General features: G+C 50.4%; 1 long non-coding RNA gene across 1 annotated transcript; it reads left to right on the top strand.

Moving 5' to 3' along the window:
- Window positions 1-277: 277 nt before the first annotated feature.
- On the top strand, window positions 278-1,101 carry LOC112899045. Its single transcript, XR_003229971.1, has 3 exons — window positions 278-417; window positions 516-635; window positions 904-1,101. It is a non-coding gene; the product is annotated as an uncharacterized LOC112899045 (long non-coding RNA).
- The last annotated feature ends 18,335 nt before the right edge of the window (window positions 1,102-19,436 follow it).

The raw sequence follows: 19,436 nt of genomic DNA, 5'->3' as shown, positions 1-19,436 counted from the left end.
TCCAAGTCACCATCAGGAAATGGTTCTTCTGAGGCTGCAGCAATTTCAGCTTCATGCCTAAACATAAAATAATTCGTGAGAAGTTTAAACAACACTCCAATGAATAAAGACAGCAGACTGAAGGCTTGCTAAGATGAGTGACTGGACAAATAGCACTCACTGTTGCTGCAAAGCCAAGTCAACGGTGCTCTCCGGTGGCTTAACGCGATTGGCATATCAAGCTGAACGAGCTACAAAGACACATGAAGCTGATCAAGGGGAAACGCCTGTGCATCCACATAAGTCGCCTGAGAGAAGAGTACCAGATACTGAAGCTGCCATCCAGGAGATCAAGGAAGAAGTTATCAATGGGGTGACTGGGAATCCACATAAGTCACCCGAGGCATATAACTGGAGAGTTTGTGAAGAATTATGAACGTAAGTTTATTGCAGATTTGGTTTTATCTCCTTTAATTCTCACGTTTTGTCATAGTTAATAACACCTAAATGTTTATATTGTGGTTTTGTTGTTGCAGCAACCATTGGTATTGAAATTTATCCATTGGATTTCACTACAAACTATGGAGGGATCCGATTCAATTGCTGGGACACTACTGGGCAAGGAAGCTTTGTAACATTTTTGAAGATGGGGGCTAGTAAGTTCTCTACTAAACTTTTCTCTTGTTTCAAACATGTGAGCAAACTGTGCAGAGAAACTTTCATGAAGTAAATTGACTGTTCATGCTTTAAATGCAAAACATTTGCTTTATTATTCTAATTCTCTTTCGATGCAGTGTTAATAGTAATTGCGCAATCTTATGTTCGATATAACCTCAAAGCAGTCGTACAGTGATGTTAAGAATTGGTACAACCACCTGGTCAGGTTTGTACAATCTTTTGAGACATGATTCTTATACAAAGTAGAATTTTTTTTCCTGATCTGCAGAGTATGTGGAGAACAAATCCCTCTGTCATCTGTGGTAACAAGGTAGATGTGGGGAATAAGAGGAAGGTCAAGCCTAGACGGATCAGGTTCCCCAGGAGGAAACAGTTGCAGTACTATGAAATGTCTGCCAAGAGTAACTATAATATTGAGAAACCCTTCCTAAGTCCTGCAAAGAAGCTGATAACGTAATTATTTCTAGTTGTTATATGCATGGTTTCTGTTTTCTGGCAATGCTAACTGATAATATTGGCTATGTATCCAGTGACAGCATTCACTTTGTTAACGCGATTGCGCTTTAGCTTGTTCAGCTTCATATGCCTTTTTAGCTTGTTCAGCTTCATATGCTTCTTTAGCTTCCCTGACCAATAACTTCATATGTTCGAGTGCATTAGCCTTCATATTGTGGGCACAAACCATTTCTCATAGACGTCCAGGCAGGTCAGCTTCAAGATCTGGGAAACATCTGTAAATATTGTAAACATCTGGGAAAAAAAAAGCCTTTGCTAAATAATTGAATGACAAGTCTGCGTAAAATGCACAGCAAGAAGTCAGGAACACATCTACAAAATATTTACCTCTTCATATTCAGTTGTTGTAACATAGGGGCGGCATACAATCTTGATAGCTGTTGCAAGTTTCATTGAACTCCAACCCTGAATGTCGATTTGAGACACTTCCACAAGATGGTGTCCGAGACGACGGAAGAGATCAGAATGTTTTTTCAAACATAAATCACAATCATACAAGATACCCGCTGTCTCAATAATACGTTTATTAACCTGGATACAATGAGAAATGCTTCATCAAAAACAGAAAATGGAAGCGTAAAATTTCTACAAAATGTACAAACTATCAGAAAGCAAACAGTACAAGTAAGGGAGCAAGAATAGCAGAATGCATTTCATTCAGACATTAGGGAAATCACATATTGGCCTCACCATCTCAGGTTTGAAATCATTAAAACCATAACGATCCAGGACAGTTTTCATCCCATAACTCATCTGGAGGCGTTCCTCCTCAGTCAGCTCTTATGTTTCTTCTGGAACTAAACTCTTCATGAGATTCTTCAGGCCCCACATCACCTCCAGCACTTCATCATTAAACAGGCAGGGTATTTTCTGACCCCCCCCCCCCCCCCCCAAGCAAAACTCATGTCAAAATTGTTACACAAACATAAGCAAAGAAGGGAGCTTATACTGACCAATCTTGCTTCAATGGCCTTTTTATACTCAAGTTTTCCAACAGCTAGCTTTTGCCCAGGAAGGTGCCACTTCTTGATAATCTCAGTAAGATGAGTGCTAATACCAGTATGACTAATGACTTTGGACTTGTCATTGAATGTTCTAAATTCTTTCAGCCAAATGAACTGAGAAAGATACAGAGACAATGATTACGTTAGGAGAAGAAAGGATTATCCAAATGCCGTGCATCACTCTTGATCATGACAGGAGGGTGCAATTCAGTTCTCAATTATGAAGACATAGCCGCCTCATTTATCAGATTATTGCAACGTAGATCATATCAGTAACGTGATGTATTTTGGAATGGTTCTCTGGTAATGGCTACAATCTCAGGCATAAATCGTACTCCCTTGTAAAAAAGTGTCAGGAAAAGCAAGTTACTGCAATTTGCATAATTGGTGCTTGTCCTAGCGTGTAGCTAAAAATAGGTATACATTGCAATACACCCCCCCCCCAAAAAAAACAATTATTGCAATATTGTTCAGATCTGTAATGTGATGTATTTTGAAATGGTTCTCTGGTAGTAGGTACAATCTCAGGCATAAATTGTACTGCCTCATAAAAAGGGACAGGAAAGCAAGTTACTGCAATTTGCATAATTAGTGCTTGTCCTAGTGTGTAGCTAAAAATAGGTATATATTGCAATACAACAGGAAGGAATCATATGTTCATGACGATCCAAGGTTGCTGCTCGGATTAAATTGGCGAAAAACAACTTAAAGAACCGACAAACAGGAGGGTAGAAAGGGTACTGACAAGGTGCGTCTTATGATTCTTTACGAACTTTGACCAGATATTCTGCAGGAAACAAGATACAGAAAAAATAGGTCGGTACAAAGAGGAATAAGCAAGCAATGAGTGTACAACATGAAAATAGAGAAAGAATAAAGCAAGTACCTCCTTAGCATTTGGTAGGAAGAGTTGGACGCCATAATAAGTGAAAATTGCGAAGCCAGAGGGCGTCTCAAAACAGCAGCAAAATGATACCATTATGGCCCATCCTGTCAGCTGCGAACATAGAAGGCAAGCAAACTAAGTGTCGGGGGCCTCAGGAAGCTAATAACAGTTTACCTCTCGCACAATATGCGGCTCAACCTAATCAAAGCTATTGCATAGCCACGAATGGCTCAATATCAAGCCTAGAAGAAGGGCACGGGCCACCTCGCCTGACCACCAGAGGACGGGATCCGCCTCGCCCGACCTTAGGGATGCGAGCGCAACCTCACCCGACCCCTGTGAGAGAAGCCACGCCCCGCCGCCTGACCCCGAGGGCACGGGCTCGGCCTCGCCCGACCCAGAGGAGGGGTTCCGCTTCGCCCGACCCCGAGAGAATGGATTTAACTGTACCCACCGCAGGGACGTGGGGCCCTCAAGGTCTCACGGAATGACAGGTCGTGCTGGGGGTCGAACCTCTGGCGCGGGGGCAAGTAAGGAAGTGCCTCGATATGACCCCTGGAGAGGACATGCCATTATCGCAAGCCCCGGTCATCCGCCGCACCGGAGGTCAAGCCGTAAAATGTGCCGGGGGCTCACGCCGCCCGTCTTATCGGGGCGCACGTCGCCCACCAAACACGCGGGGGGGGGGGGGGGGGGGGGAGGAAGGAGGGGCGTGCCACCCGCCCTGTTGAGACGCACGTCGCACGTCGCGCCAGGGAACGGCGCAGGGACACCCCATCGTCATCTACATGACCAGTGGGGACCACATGCAGGGAGGAGGAAAAGCAGGATCCCGGCGACCTTTCTCTCTCTCTCGTGTATCCGACCCCTGCCTTTTGGCATATAAAAGGGAAGGGGAGGACCCCCATTGGGGGGACGGACTTTCGAACAACAATCACTCACCCACACAGCACTTCGCCACCAGAGACTTAGGAGCTCGTTCCCTCTCTCGCCTATTTGTAACCCCTACTACAAACCAGTGCAAAAACATGAGCAACTCGAATTGGACGTAGGGACATTCCACCCGAACCAGTATAAACCTCTATGTCTTTCTTGCACACCATCCGGGCTAGACGCGCAAACACAAATTCACTAGTCGGTGGTACGAAACACCGATAGTTGGCACGCCAGGTAGGGGCCTTTGCGCCCTGCACAAGACCCAGTGGAGGAAGCGATGAGAATCATTCAAGAGGGATCAACTCAGCCCAATGTTGAAGAAGATGCCATCCACTTCATCCAGGAAACAGATCCGAACAGCAAGAGTAAGCTCAAGGAAGAAGAGAAATCGCAATCTCCTCTTCCTGAGCTGAAGCCATGCCTCCGGGTTTGAAGTATGCTTTCCTCCACAACAACAGAAGTACGCCAGTTGTCATCAGTGATAAGCTGACAGAGAGTGAAACTCAGCGGCTCGTTGCAGTCTTGGAGAAGTACCGATCCGTCATTGGGTATTCTCTGCAAGACTTGAAGGGGATCAACCCCAACCTATGCACCCCCTATGGAACCAGACCATAAGCCGTCAAGAGAGCGTCAGCGACGGCTTCATGATGCGAGGGAGTAGTTAAGAAAGAGGTTCTGAACCTACTGCACGCGGGCATCATCTACCCCGTGCAAGATAGTGACTGGGTCAGCCCAGTTTAAGTTGTTCCAAAGAAGAGAGGCATAATAGTTGTCCAAAATGAGAGAAACAAGCTCATACCTCAGAGGACAGTCACTGGATGGAGGACTTGCATCATTTCAAAGGTGTATGATGGTGATATTCTCTGACCTGATCGAGAATATTATGGAAGTATTCATGGATGACTTCTTAGTTTATGGGAAAGACTTCGAATAGTGCCTTGAGAATTTGGACAAAGTTCTCAATAGGTGCCAAGAAACACATTTAGTCCTTAATTGGGAGAAGTGTCACTTCATGGTTGAGAAGGAATCATCCTTGGACACCGAGTATTAGAAAGAGGGATAGAAGTGAATCAGGCTAAGATCGGGGTGATCGAACAGTTGCTATCCCCAACAAATGTCAAGGGAATAAGAAGTTTTCTAGGGCACGCTAGATTTTATAGAAGATTCGTCAAGGATTTCTCTCATATAGCCAGGCCTTTGATAGTCTTCTTGCCAAAGAGACTCCTTTCAACTTTGATGAAGATTGCCTCATAGCCTTCTACACCCTCAAGAAGGCACTCGTCTCTGCCCCTATCATACAACCACCAGATTGGAGTCTTCCATTCGAGATCATGTGTGATGTAAGTGACTATGCCATCAGCGTAGTGTTGGGTCAATACAGAGATAAGCAGCATTATGCCATATCTTATACCACGAAGATATTGATCGGACCATAGCTGAACTATGCGACAACGGAGAAGGAACTTCTGGCAGTGGTATTCGCTATCGACAAGTTCAGGTCCTACTTAGTTGGCGCTAAGGTGATAGTATACACGGATCATGCTGCACTGAAGTACCTCTTGACCAAGAAGGATGCCAAGTCACGACTCATCAGTTGGATACTGCTCCTACAAGAGTTTGATTTGGAAATCAGAGACAATAAATGAGCAGATAATTGTGTGGCTAATCATCTCTCAAGGATGCAAGTTAAAAGATTGAACTTACCGATTGATGACTAGTTGAGAGATGATACTCTTGTGAAGGTCACCGCATCCAGTCCATGGTACACAAACTTGGTGAATTTTATGATGTCTGGATATATACCTCTGGGAGAAGATAGAAAGAAGTTAATCCACCTTAGCAGATATCACCTTTGGAATGACGCCTATCTATTCAAAGTCTGTGCCGATGGTTTACTCCGCCGCTGCATCCTGCTATGTGAGACCCGCGAGATTCTTGAGCGTTGTCACTCCTCACCATATGGATGGCATTACAGAGCATTCCGGACCCATGCTAAGGTTTGGCAGAGTGTATTCTTCTAGCCAACCATGTATGGAGACGCTAAGGAGTTTGTGCGGCGATGCCCAAGATGTTAAAAACATGGGAACATCAACTCTCGAGACGCTATGCCACTGAAGAGCAACCTTCAAGTGGAGATTTTCGACGTATGGGGAATAGGATTCATGGTTCCTTGCCCTATGTCAGAGCAGTGTGAGTACATCTTGGTGGCAGTGGACTACGTATCCAAATAGGTTGAAGCACTTCATTGCGTTGCGGCCGACTCAAAGAACTCAAAGAAAATATTCAGAAAATCATATTTCCTCGCTTTAGAGTTCCCAGAGTTGTGATCGGTGATGCTCACACTTCATTGATAAGACATTCAGGAAGTGTCTCAGCGAGTTGGAAGTAGATCACCGGATTGCCACTCTGAACCATCCCCAAACCAGTGGCCAAGCAGAAACGTCCAACAAACAAATCAAGAACATTCTGCAGAAAATAGTGAATGCCATGCGGAAGAGATTGTTGACAACCATTGAATTACACTTTGTCTGTCAACCTCTCAGGAATAAATAGAGCTTTGCACCATGTTCCATAAATATTTTAGTTAAACTAATCAAGTTCCTCAATCTTTGGATGATTTGTGATTGCAGAAGCATATGGTACAAATTTTAGGAAAAATGGGGAAAATCCCAGGCCGACCGACCTCCCTTAGGCCGGCCGGCCTGGCACCTCCTTGGATTGCAACGTTATCAATCCAGGGGTGAGGAAACACATTTACCTTGATCCTGAGCCATGCACTTGAAGTCGGTTTGATCAGATGAATCGAAAGACCTCACTCATGGATTGAAGGGCCCACCTGAATGTAAGACTCAGGAAAATACCCGAGAACCGCCTCCCTAGATGACATGCAAGTAGTAATCAGCAAGTCGGTGCATTGGAGGGACGAGACGCGCTAAAGGCAGACCGACCGGCCTTGAACAAGTCGACCGGCCTCCAACTATTCTGCTTCGGACAAACGCCACCTCCACCAACACCATGAACACATCAGGACCATCTAGGAGAAGGATGGTGCCAAGTGGCTGCCATCCCAGGCCGGCCAGCCTGGATGAGGCCGCCCAGCTTAGGATTCACGCAACTTCCATACCGGCTTCACGGACCTCCCCCTCAACTGTGACGCCCTGAAAATTCACCAAATTAAAACACGCGCTAGGGTGTTTCGTTTAAAAACCACTCGTCGTCGAAACCCTAGCCCTGACCTCCCTCCGTTTCCCCACTAACAGCCGACGCATCCCGCCCCACGCACGCGCGACCGCTTTGCCGCAATCAGCGCCGGCGCGATGCTGTTCTTCCCGCACAGCGCGCGGACGACGCACGCGCGCGGCCGACCAACCGCGGTCGCCGCCGCGATTGGCGCCGACGCGTTTTCTTCTCGCTGTTCTCCTCGCGCTGCGCGCTTCCCCGCGAGTGGCCGACCGGCCGCGGTCACCGCCGCGACCGGCGCCGGCACTTCTCCCTCCCTCTTTTTCTTTTCTCCCTTTCTCCCTATTTCTTTTCCTTTTCCCTTTTTCTTTTTCTTCCCTTCCCTTTTCTTTCTTTTCCCTTTTTCTTCCTTCCCTCCCTTTTCTTTTCTCCCTCCTTCCTCCCTGCCTCTCCCTCTTTTCCCTCTGCTCCCGAGCGCCACACGCCGCGCGCTGCCGTGCCGCGCACGCCCCCGCGTGCCCCGCGTGGCCGTGCGCCACGCCGTGCGCCGCGCCGTGCCCGCGCCCCGCTCTGGCCCGCGTCTCGCCGCGCCGCGCGCGCACGCGCCGCGCCGCCCGCCGTCGCTGCGCCCGCGACGCCGTGCCGTCCGCCGTTGCCGCGTCCTCCCTTGCCACTGCTCCCACGTGCGCACGCCACACCGCCCCGCCCCCTGGCCGCGCCGTACCGCGCCGAACGCGCACGCGCGCACAGACGCCGCGTCGCGACGACGGCAAGCGGCCAAGGCGCCATTAATGGCGCCCCGCACCTGCCACCGCCGCGACCGCCCCTCCATTGCCCCGGCCGCCTATAAAAGGGGCCGAGGAGCACCCCCAGCACCCCACCACCGCCACCGCTCGCCCAGACCCTCGCCCCCCCTGCTCCAGCGCCGCCCCGACGAGCCGCCCTGCGCCGCCGCCTCCGCTCCCGTGGGCGCACTCCCTCGCTCCACCTCGGCCCAAGGTGAGGCCGGGGATGGACTCCCCGTGCCCCCCTCTCCCTTTTCCCCCACCCCCGGACCGCCGCCGTGCCCCGGGCCGCCGCATCAGGCCGGCGCCGAGCCCCCCCTCCACCCTCCTCTGTTTCCTGTGAAGAGAGGAGGAAGAAGAAAGGGCATTTTGCCCGTAACCCCCTCCCTTTCCCTGTAATCTCCAAAAAGAAACCCCTACTTACTCCCTTTTGCAAAAGAGACCCTATTCCTTCCATTATTTCAAAATAAACCCTCTATTACATGAACCTAGACATACTTAGCATCCTTTAGCATATCCTGAGCATTTCCAGGATTCGCAAATGGGTCCTTACTTCTTCCGGATATTTACGAACAAGCCCCTGAACCCCCGTTTAACCCTTGAAACCATCTTTAACTCGTCATTTTATGTGCGAAACGACCTCCGATTGACCCGAAACTTTACCACTCCACTTCTAGTATAGTTTTAGCCATGCCATTAAGAAACCACCCAAAGATATCACCCCTAACTCCGTAACTAAATTATTTCCGATTCAAGCCCAACGATAAAAGCTTTTAGTTCTTCCGCTTGATTGTGTGTCTGTTTGTTTGCGTCGTAGGACACGGAGTGAACGACGAGGTTCCCGACTGCGACTAAGCAACTGAGGACCAGTTCTGCGACCCCAAACCCGAAGGACAGTGCTTCGATCAGGACTTCCCGCAAGGGTTTGACGATGGCAAGTTCAATTCCGCCCTTTGATGCATGTTTCTGTCCTAGTTTTTATAAACACAACCCAGTGGCCTGTTTTATAAAATTGCACGGTTTTGCGTGCTGGAAACCTGGTAGGATAGCCACCCTTGTTCGAAATAACCATACCTTGACCGCCTAATTTATAAAGAAAATGCGTGTGTGTGGGAAGGGATAAAAATGTGGTTTCGAAAGATGAGTCAGACGGGGTGGACGGCATTTCTGTGTGAAATGCCGTTGGTGTGCTCGTACCTGTGTGGTAGGGCAAGGAAGGGAGATATCCATCCTGTCACCCCTAAGGACCGAGTTGATGTGACATCTCACCTAGCTTCTTGTCGTGTGAACCACTTGACCGTTGTATGGGCAACGGCTTAGCATAAATCCCACTAGTTAGCCTGATAGTCATCAGGAGAGCTGAGAGCAACGGGTGATCAAGGAGAAGGGATAAGCTCTGTGTGACTTATGCCCTGGTTAAACCTTGGAGATAGGTCGAATGACCCCTTGATGGATCCCGTGATGGCTAGTCAGGTCTAGCTAAGGTGGGTATTGGCTTTGTTGGGATCTGCACCGGTACTAAGGTGTTCGTGCTGTGGTACCTCACCTGTGGGTAAAGTTGCACACCTCTGCAGAGTTAAAAATCTATTCGAATAGCCGTGCCCACGGTATTGGGCAAGTTATGGTGTGGTCACACAACTAGTATTTCTCTCTGGGAACGTATGGGCTGGCGTGAGTTGTTTGGAAAGTGTCCGGCAGTTGTGCCGTGAGCTACGGCGGACGGGGAGTCCGGTAGCAGTTTAAAACATGGATCCTGTGTGGATCGACACCGTGTGCTCTTTGATACTAGAAAACTTGTTTTGAAAAATGTTTTAAAACAAATCTTTGCATACAACTGAGTTTTCCGCAAATGAACCATAACCTTACCCTTGGATTACCCTGAGCATTAAATTCTGTTATACCCCCTCCGTGGGTGTGATTGGGCTTGCTGAGTACGTTTGTACTCACCCCTTTCTCACTGTTACAGTGGAAGACCCAGACTACGTCCCCGAAGACAACGAGTAGGGTTTCGTCCTGCACCCAGTCTTGCCTGTGGTTGAGGCCACCGTTGGATTCCGTATGGCGCAAGACTCTGATGATCCTTTTTTCGTAACTAGTGTAGTGGTGTGGATTTTAGTTGTAATCCTCGCGATAGTGGCGCTTCACTGCCCATTACCGCGAAGAGTTGTACGGTGATGTACCATCTGTTGTAATAAAAGTGTTATCAGCCTCCTGGGACTGATAAATTAACACTTTTAAGTCTTCCCTGATGGGGGGACGCTACAGGTGGTATCAGAGCCGTAGGCTGGCCGTAGGACGTGACCCTAGGAGCGTGACCCCTTTTCAGACCCTAGAACTTGTCCCGGTTTAGAAACTTTCTACACAAATACTCACCACTGGTCTTTGCCTTGTTCCAGATGGCTGGCAATGGATGGGTTAGCGGAATCTGCCACGCAGAGCCCGGCCTCCCCAAGTTACTATTGCTCAGCCTGGAACGCGTCGGGGTTATGGAACCACCGGAGTATGCCTACCGTGAGTACATCGCCGGAGGCACCCTTCGGTGCGACATAATGGTTTTTGTGGAGAAAAGCACCCGCTACCTTGATGTGGACCCTTGGTTCATCTCCACCACTGGTTTCCGCTTCCCCGACACCTATCGAAAGGCCGCTCGTAAAGCCCTGCGACGACTGCGTGTGCTCTACAGGCACCACCTTCAGCGGACTACTATGGGATTTTTCCCACCCGCTGAGGGAAGAGGACGCACTTGGATTGCCCGGATGAGGGGACTTGGACGAGAAGAAGAAGACCTAGAAGATACGGTCTCCCACCTGTCCATCTACCTTACTGGCTTGGATGCACTCTACCGCGAACAGGCGGCACAACTGAAGCAGCTAATCCATGGGATTGAAAAGATAACCCAGGAGCTGGAGGAACAACGGACAAGAGCTGCAAACGCCGAGTATTCCTTAGCCGCCCTCCAAGCCCAGATACAAGAATACGAGAACCGCAATGGAATAGGTGGATGGATAGAGGAAGAAGAAGAAGAACCCATGGAAACCCATTGGGATAAGGGTACTCAGACCGAAAACGAGATGGATCGGTTCCTTCCAATAAAGAAGCGCTCTCTCAGGACCGAGGAAGAATCCCCATGATAGGATTAGCACCCCTAGCTAAAACCCTATCCTAATGACCACGTATCCATGACAACTGTACCACCCTTGTTGTAATAATAATTGTCATCTACTCCCTTTCGCACCTGTACCAGGTTGTTTACCCTGTTCATGTTTCAGATGGCTGAGGAAGGATGGACCCAGGGCGATTGCCAAGCAGCACCTGGCTTTCCCGGCCTCTTAATCAACACCCTGGAGGATCTTGGCGTTACAGAATGCTCGAGGTACTACAGCCGAGAGTACGAGCACCATAGTACCCTCCGCTGCAGGGTGATCCTGGTCATCGCCAGGAGCAACCGCTACCCCGACATTCAACCTTGGCGAGTGACCGCCACGGGATTTAGACACCAGGACACCTATCCCTTGGCCATCAGAAAAACACTCCGTTATTTGTGCCAGATTTTTGAAGAACACCTCGCCCCCACACCAGCGAAGTTCTTCCCGCCGGCCATCAGAACCCCCGTCTGGGAAGCACGCATGAGAAACCTGGAATGACGTCGCCACGAAGAAGGCCCCCTGTACCAAGTGGCTACTTACCTAGCCGCCCTGGACCAACTCTTTGATGAGCAAGCCAACCTTCTGAGGGAGCAGACCCATCGAGCCGAGCAAGCGGAGCTCGCAGTGAGATTACAACAGATCCGAGCCGCACATGCCGAGGCAAGAGCCGCAGCCGCGGTCAGTAGCGAAGCAGTCGCCCAAGAGAGCCTCAGGCAAGCCCGAGACCGGCGCATGCAAGATTGGACCCGAAGTGGGACACCAGTCCCGGCAATTGGAGAAGACCATGTTCTACTCGGGACGCCTGTCATAGGATGGGGAACGCTCTTTGGGAACACCCAAGCCCCATCCGGAAACCCTGAAAGCTCTGCTGCCGCCGTCGAAGGAGATGTTGCAGCGCAACCCTTGACCAATGGAAATCCAGAGGACGGCGAGCAAGGATCACTCACGCTCTCCGCCCCAGAAGAAGGCCTGCCCTGCGAGTAGATTGATCGATGCCACCCTAGTGATGTGTCCCCAGCCGCTTTTGTGTAAATCGTGCCTGATCCCGGATGTGTAGTACGAGACCTAGCCTTACCCCAAGCTGTACCGCCGTTGCAGTAATAAAGTTGTTTGTGCTTGTTGTTTGTGATGTTGTGTGCTATTTTGTTGTGCGCTACGTGCTATATAACTACTGGCAGGAGGTAGATTCTGCCTTATATACGAACTAAACAACTTAAACATCACCTAATCATAACCCCACTCTACCCAATCGACAGATGGTTCCCCGGAGCGTCACGAGGGCCTCCCGTAGCCGGAACCCCGCAGCCGCTGGTGCCGGAGCACAGCCTGCTGGACGAAATCCCCCTCAGGCAGAACAAGAAGTAAGCCAGAACCGAGGGGAAAACCAAGAAGGAGAGCAACTGCCACCACCCCCACCCCTCGGAGATTTGGCGCAGATAATCCACAACCAGACCCTCATACTGGAGACGCTGGCCAATGCCCTCGTTAACCGGCAACCACGAGGGCAGAATATGAACGACAAGCTGACGGCCTTCCTAAGGACCAAGCCACCCACTTTTGCCGGATCCTGCAACCCGTTGGATGCTGACGACTGGTTGCGAGTGATTCAGAGGAAGCTCGAACCATTCGAATGACATGACCGGGATAAAGTCCTTCTGGCAGCCCACCAGCTCACCGGAACAGCATTATCCTGGTGGGAAAACTATTGTGCCGCAGCCGAAGACGCCTCTACCATCACCTGGGCAGAATTCGTAAGGGAGTTCCGCCGCTATCACATTCCTTCGGCCACCATGAAGCGCAAGGCGGATGAATTCCGCGCACTACAACAGGGAAGCATGTTGGTGGAAGAATACACCCACCGGTTCATAGAATTAGCCCGGTACGCGCCGGAAGAAGTGAACGACGATGACAAGAAGCAAGACATGTTCAAGAAGGGATTAAGCCCAGAACTCCGGACCTTGCTTACTCCCCAGATCTATCCGGACTTCAACACCCTGATGAACAAGGCTATTCTCACAGAAAGGGCCAAAGCTGAAGAAAGAAAGGATAATAAACGCAAATTTCTGGAAAGTAAGGCCCGCCAACAGGACCACTTCCAAAAGCCGAGGAACTCCAACTATACTGCACCAAGATCCCAGGCCCCAATGCAGTATAGGACTCAGTCCCAAGTGACAGGATCACGAGCCCTTGAAGCACAGCCTAAGAGTCAGAATACCATGAGGGCCCCGCAAAGCAACACAAGCCTGGCCGCCTCCGACAACAACAATGTTAGGGCCTGTTTCAACTGCCGTGAGACAGGGCACTTCATCGCCAACTGCCCTTACGCCAAGAATAAGCCGGCCACGTCAGCCTTCTCCAACACAGTGAATGGACCCAGACCAGCCCTGACCGGAGCCAACCGAGTGCCCGTCCGCAACAACGACAACAGCCAACAGGTGAAGCAGCAATCATTTGGACGAGCCCGCGTCAATCACATCGACGCGCAGGAGGCTCAAGAAGCCCAAGGCGTAGTGCTCGGTGAGTACCTAGTCAACTCAGCTCTGGCGACAGTATTATTTGATTCTGGAGCATCACACTCGTTTATATCCTCGAGCTATGTGGAGAAACACAAAATACCTACAGTACTACTAAAAACACCCCTATTAACCCGGACGTCTGGAGGCGACATCAATTGTCAATTAGGTTGTCCACGGGTAAGGATCAATTTAAGTGGGGTAGACTTTCTAGCAGATTTGGTAGTACTTAAGCCTGGGGGAATAGACGTGATCCTTGGGATGGATTGGTTAAGCCGACACAATGGTCTCATAGGCTGCACCGACAAAGTGGTACACCTAACAAACCACGAAGGAGTACAAGTGATCTGCCGAACCCGGGATAGTAAGTTTGACCCAATGGTATTTAGCATGGAAGCCAGGCCCTTAGAAGGAGTTCCGATAGTAAACGAATACCCAGATGTATTCCCCGAAGAGCTTCCCGGTATGCCGCCAGATAGGGATATAGAGTTCGTCATAGACCTTATCCCCGGAACCTCACCGATAGCCAAGAGACCCTATAGGATGGCAGCTTCTGAGTTATCAGAATTAAAGAAACAACTGGAAGAACTGCAACGAATTGGCTTCATTAGACCAAGCTCGTCGCCGTGGGGAGCCCCAGTGCTGTTTGTCAAGAAGAAAGATGGAAGTACGAGGTTGTGTGTAGATTACCGGGCCCTGAATGAGGTTACCATCAAGAATAAGTACCCCCTCCCAAGGATTGATGACCTGTTCGATCAGCTAAAAGGAGCCAAGTACTTTTCCAAGATCGATCTAAGGTCAGGGTACTTCCAGCTCAAGATTAGAGAGAGTGATATCCCCAAGACAGCTTTTGTCACCCGTTACGGGCAGTTCGAGTTCACCGTAATGTCCTTCAGACTAACCAATGCCCCTGCCTATTTTATGAACCTCATGAACAAAGTATTTATGGACGAGCTGGATAAGTTTGTCGTAGTCTTTATCGACGACATACTTATCTACTCCAAAAGTATCCAGGAACATGAGCAACATCTGCGGGTAGTATTGGAAAAGCTGAGGACACACAGACTATATGCCAAGTTTAGCAAGTGCGAATTCTGGCTGGAAAGAGTAGCTTTCCTTGGTCACATTCTGACCACGGAAGGTGTAGCAGTGGACCCAGAAAAGGTCGAAGCGGTTTCCAACTGGCAGCGACCGACTAATGTTAGTGAAATCAGAAGTTTTCTTGGATTAGCTGGATACTATCGGAGATTTATTGAGGGATTCTCTAAGATAGCCTGACCCATGACGGAACTTCTTAAGAAGGAGAAGAAGTTCGCCTGGACAGAAAGCTGTGAAAGAAGTTTTCAAGAGTTGAAACAAAGGCTGACAACCGCCCCAGTGCTGACCCTACCGGATATTCACCGGGATTTTGTCATTTACTGTGACGCATCCCGACAAGGATTAGGGTGTGTGCTGATGCAAGACGGGAAAGTCGTTGCATATGCTTCCCGCCAACTCCGGACCCATGAGCAGAACTATCCGACCCATGATTTGGAACTTGCAGCCGTAGTGCATGCCCTTAAGATTTGGAGACATTATTTGATTGGAAATAAGTGTGAGATTTACACCGACCATAAGAGTTTGAAATATATCTTCACCCAACCGGATTTGAACCTAAGGCAGAGGAGATGGCTGGAGTTGGTTAAGGACTACAATTTAGAAATCCATTACCACCCCGGAAAGGCAAATGTGGTAGCCGACGCCTTAAGCCGGAAATCCTATGGACCCAAAGATGACCATATGCGTGAAGAAATGGCACGATTAAACGTGCACATTGTTCCTCGAGGATCCAGCCACGTGCTAAACATTCAATCGACACTAGAGGATAGGATAAGAGAAGCCCAAAGCTCGGATCAGGAGTTAATGAAGATCCGCAAACAAACTGGAGAAAACAAAGCACCGGATTTCAGAGTGGACGATAAGGGAACGTTATGGTACGAGGATAGGATTTGTGTTCCCCAGAATGGAGACTTCAGGCAGATAATTATGGACGAAGCCCATAACTCGGCCTACTCCATCCACCCAGGATCCACCAAAATGTATATGGACATAAGGCAAAAATATTGGTGGAATGGAATGAAAGCGGATATTGCACGATTTGTGGCGCATTGTGATACCTGCCAAAGGATCAAGGCCGAACATCAAAAGCCGGCAGGGTTATTGCAACCCTTGCCTATCCCGTTTTGGAAATGGGATGAGATAGGAATGGACTTTGTAGTGGGTCTGCCTAGAACACAGAAGGGACACGATTCCATATGGGTAATAGTGGACAGACTCACTAAATCGGCTCATTTCATACCTGTACGAACCACTTACGGTGGAGAGAAGTTGGCAAAGCTTTATGTAGAAAACATAGTAAAGTTACATGGAGTGCCTAGCAGAATTGTCTCAGATAGAGGAACCCAATTCACCTCTAGATTTTGGAAAAGCCTGCATAAAGCCATGGGCACTAAGTTGGATTTTAGCTCCGCATACCACCCCCAGACGGATGGTCAAACCGAAAGGGTAAACCAGGTCATGGAAGATATGCTGAGAGCATGTGTCCTGACCTATGGGAATGATTGGGAACAGAGTCTACCTTATGCAGAATTCTCGTATAACAATGGTTACCAAGCCAGCTTGGGCATTTCGCCATTCGAAGCCCTCTATGGAAGAAAGTGCAAAACTCCCTTGATGTGGTCGGAAGTTGGAGAACGTGCACTAGTAGGGCCCGCACTTATAAAAGAAGCAGAAGAAAAAGTAGCGGAGATCCGCGAAAAGCTGAAAGCGGCTCAATCCCGACAAAAGAGCTACGCAGACAAGAAAATGCGAGAACTAAGTTTCAACCCCGGAGAATTTGCCTATCTCAAAGTCTCACCCATTCGAGGGACACGAAGATTTCAAGTGCAAGGAAAATTGGCCCCTCGATACATTGGACCGTATCGAGTTCTGAAGAGAGTCGGAGCAGTAGCGTACCGACTGGAGTTACCAGAAGAAATGTCGGATATACACCCAGTATTTCATGTCTCGCAATTAAGAAGGTGTTTGAGAGTACCCGAGGGAGAACACGTGCCGGTGGAAACAATAGACCTGCAACCGGATCTGCGGTACCAGGAAGTACCGGTTAAAATTCTGGACACTGTCACTAAGAGGACAAGAAACTCCGAAGTACGGATATGCAGAGTTCAATGGAGCAGACATGGAATAGAAGAAGCAACATGGGAACGCGAGGAGGCCCTAAAGAAGGAGTTTCCCCATCTATTTAGGAGCCAGCCGAATCTCGAGGACGAGATTCATTTAAGTGGGGTAGGTTTGTGACGCCCTGAAAATTCACCAAATTAAAACACGCGCTAGGGTGTTTCGTTTAAAAACCACTCGTCGTCGAAACCCTAGCCCTGACCTCCCTCCGTTTCCCCACTAACAGCCGACGCATCCCGCCCCGCGCACGCGCGACCGCTTTGCCGCAATCAGCGCCGGCGCGATGCTGTTCTTCCCGCACAGCGCGCGGACGACGCACGCGCGCGGCCGACCAACCGCGGTCGCCGCCGTGATTGGCGCCGACGCGTTTTCTTCTCGCTGTTCTCCTCGCGCTGCGCGCTTCCCCGCGAGTGGCCGACCGGCCGCGGTCACCGCCGCGACCGGCGCCGGCACTTCTCCCTCCCTCTTTTTCTTTTCTCCCTTTCTCCCTATTTCTTTTCCTTTTCCCTTTTTCTTTTTCTTCCCTTCCCTTTTCTTTCTTTTCCCTTTTTCTTCCTTCCCTCCCTTTTCTTTTCTCCCTCCTTCCTCCCTGCCTCTCCCTCTTTTCCCTCTGCTCCCGAGCGCCACACGCCGCGCGCTGCCGTGCCGCGCACGCCCCCGCGTGCCCCGCGTGGCCGTGCGCCACGCCGTGCGCCGCGCCGTGCCCGCGCCCCGCTCTGGCCCGCGTCTCGCCGCGCCGCGCGCGCACGCGCCGCGCCGCCCGCCGTCGCTGCGCCCGCGACGCCGTGCCGTCCGCCGTTGCCGCGTCCTCCCTCGCCACTGCTCCCACGTGCGCACGCCGCACCGCCCCGCCCCCTCGCCGCGCCGTACCGCGCCGAACGCGCACGCGCGCACAGACGCCGCGTCGCGACGACGGCAAGCGGCCAAGGCGCCATTAATGGCGCCCCGCACCTGCCGCCGCCGCGACCGCCCCTCCATTGCCCCGGCCGCCTATAAAAGGGGCCGAGGAGCACCCCCAGCACCCCACCACCGCCACCGCTCGCCCAGACCCTCGCCCCCCTGCTCCAGCGCCGCCCCGACGAGCCGCCCTGCGCCGCCGCCTCCGCTCCCGTGGGCGCACTCCCTCGCTCCACCTCGGCCCAAGGTGAGGCCGGGGATGGACTCCCCGTGCCCCCCTCTCCCTTTTCCCCCACCCCCGGACCGCCGCCGTGCCCCGGGCCGCCGCATCAGGCCGGCGCCGAGCCCCCCCTCCACCCTCCTCTGTTTCCTGTGAAGAGAGGAGGAAGAAGAAAGGGCATTTTGCCCGTAACCCCCTCCCTTTCCCTGTAATCTCCAAAAAGAAACCCCTACTTACTCCCTTTTGCAAAAGAGACCCTATTCCTTCCATTATTTCAAAATAAACCCTCTATTACATGAACCTAGACATACTTAGCATCCTTTAGCATATCCTGAGCATTTCCAGGATTCGCAAATGGGTCCTTACTTCTTCCGGATATTTACGAACAAGCCCCTGAACCCCCGTTTAACCCTTGAAACCATCTTTAACTCGTCATTTTATGTGCGAAACGACCTCCGATTGACCCGAAACTTTACCACTCCACTTCTAGTATAGTTTTAGCCATGCCATTAAGAAACCACCCAAAGATATCACCCCTAACTCCGTAACTAAATTATTTCCGATTCAAGCCCAACGATAAAAGCTTTTAGTTCTTCCGCTTGATTGTGTGTCTGTTTGTTTGTGTCGTAGGACACGGAGTGAACGACGAGGTTCCCGACTGCGACCAAGCAACTGAGGACCAGTTCTGCGACCCCGAACCCGAAGGACAGTGCTTCGATCAGGACTTCCCGCAAGGGTTTGACGATGGCAAGTTCAATTCCGCCCTTTGATGCATGTTTCTGTCCTAGTTTTTATAAACACAACCCAGTGGCCTGTTTTATAAAATTGCATGGTTTTGCGTGCTGGAAACCTGGTAGGATAGCCACCCTTGTTCGAAATAACCATACTTTGACCGCCTGATTTATAAAGAAAATGCGTGTGTGTGGGAAGGGATAAAAATGTGGTTTCGAAAGATGAGTCAGACGGGGTGGACGGCATTTCTGTGTGAAATGCCGTTGGTGTGCTCGTACCTGTGTGGTAGGGCAAGGAAGGGAGATATCCATCCTGTCACCCCTAAGGACCGAGTTGATGTGACATCTCACCTAGCTTCTTGTCGTGCGAACCACTTGACCGTTGTATGGGCAACGGCTTAGCATAAATCCCACTAGTTAGCCTGATAGTCATCAGGAGAGCTGAGAGCAACGGGTGATCAAGGAGAAGGGATAAGCTCTGTGTGACTTATGCCCTGGTTAAACCTTGGAGATAGGTCGAATGACCCCTTGATGGATCCCGTGATGGCTAGTCAGGTCTAGCTAAGATGGGTAATGGCTTTGTTGGGATCTGCACCGGCACTAAGGTGTTCGTGCTGTGGTACCCCACCTGTGGGTAAAGTTGCACACCTCTGCAGAGTTAAAAATCTATTCGAATAGCCGTGCCCACGGTATTGGGCAAGTTATGGTGTGGTCACACAACTAGTATTTCTCTCTGGGAACGTATGGGC

This window comes from Panicum hallii, chromosome 7, assembly GCF_002211085.1.
Source record: "Panicum hallii strain FIL2 chromosome 7, PHallii_v3.1, whole genome shotgun sequence".
Classification (NCBI taxonomy): domain Eukaryota; kingdom Viridiplantae; phylum Streptophyta; class Magnoliopsida; order Poales; family Poaceae; genus Panicum; species Panicum hallii.
The sequence above is the reverse complement of the archived record's forward strand: the minus strand, read 5'-3'. Positions and strand labels throughout refer to the sequence as shown.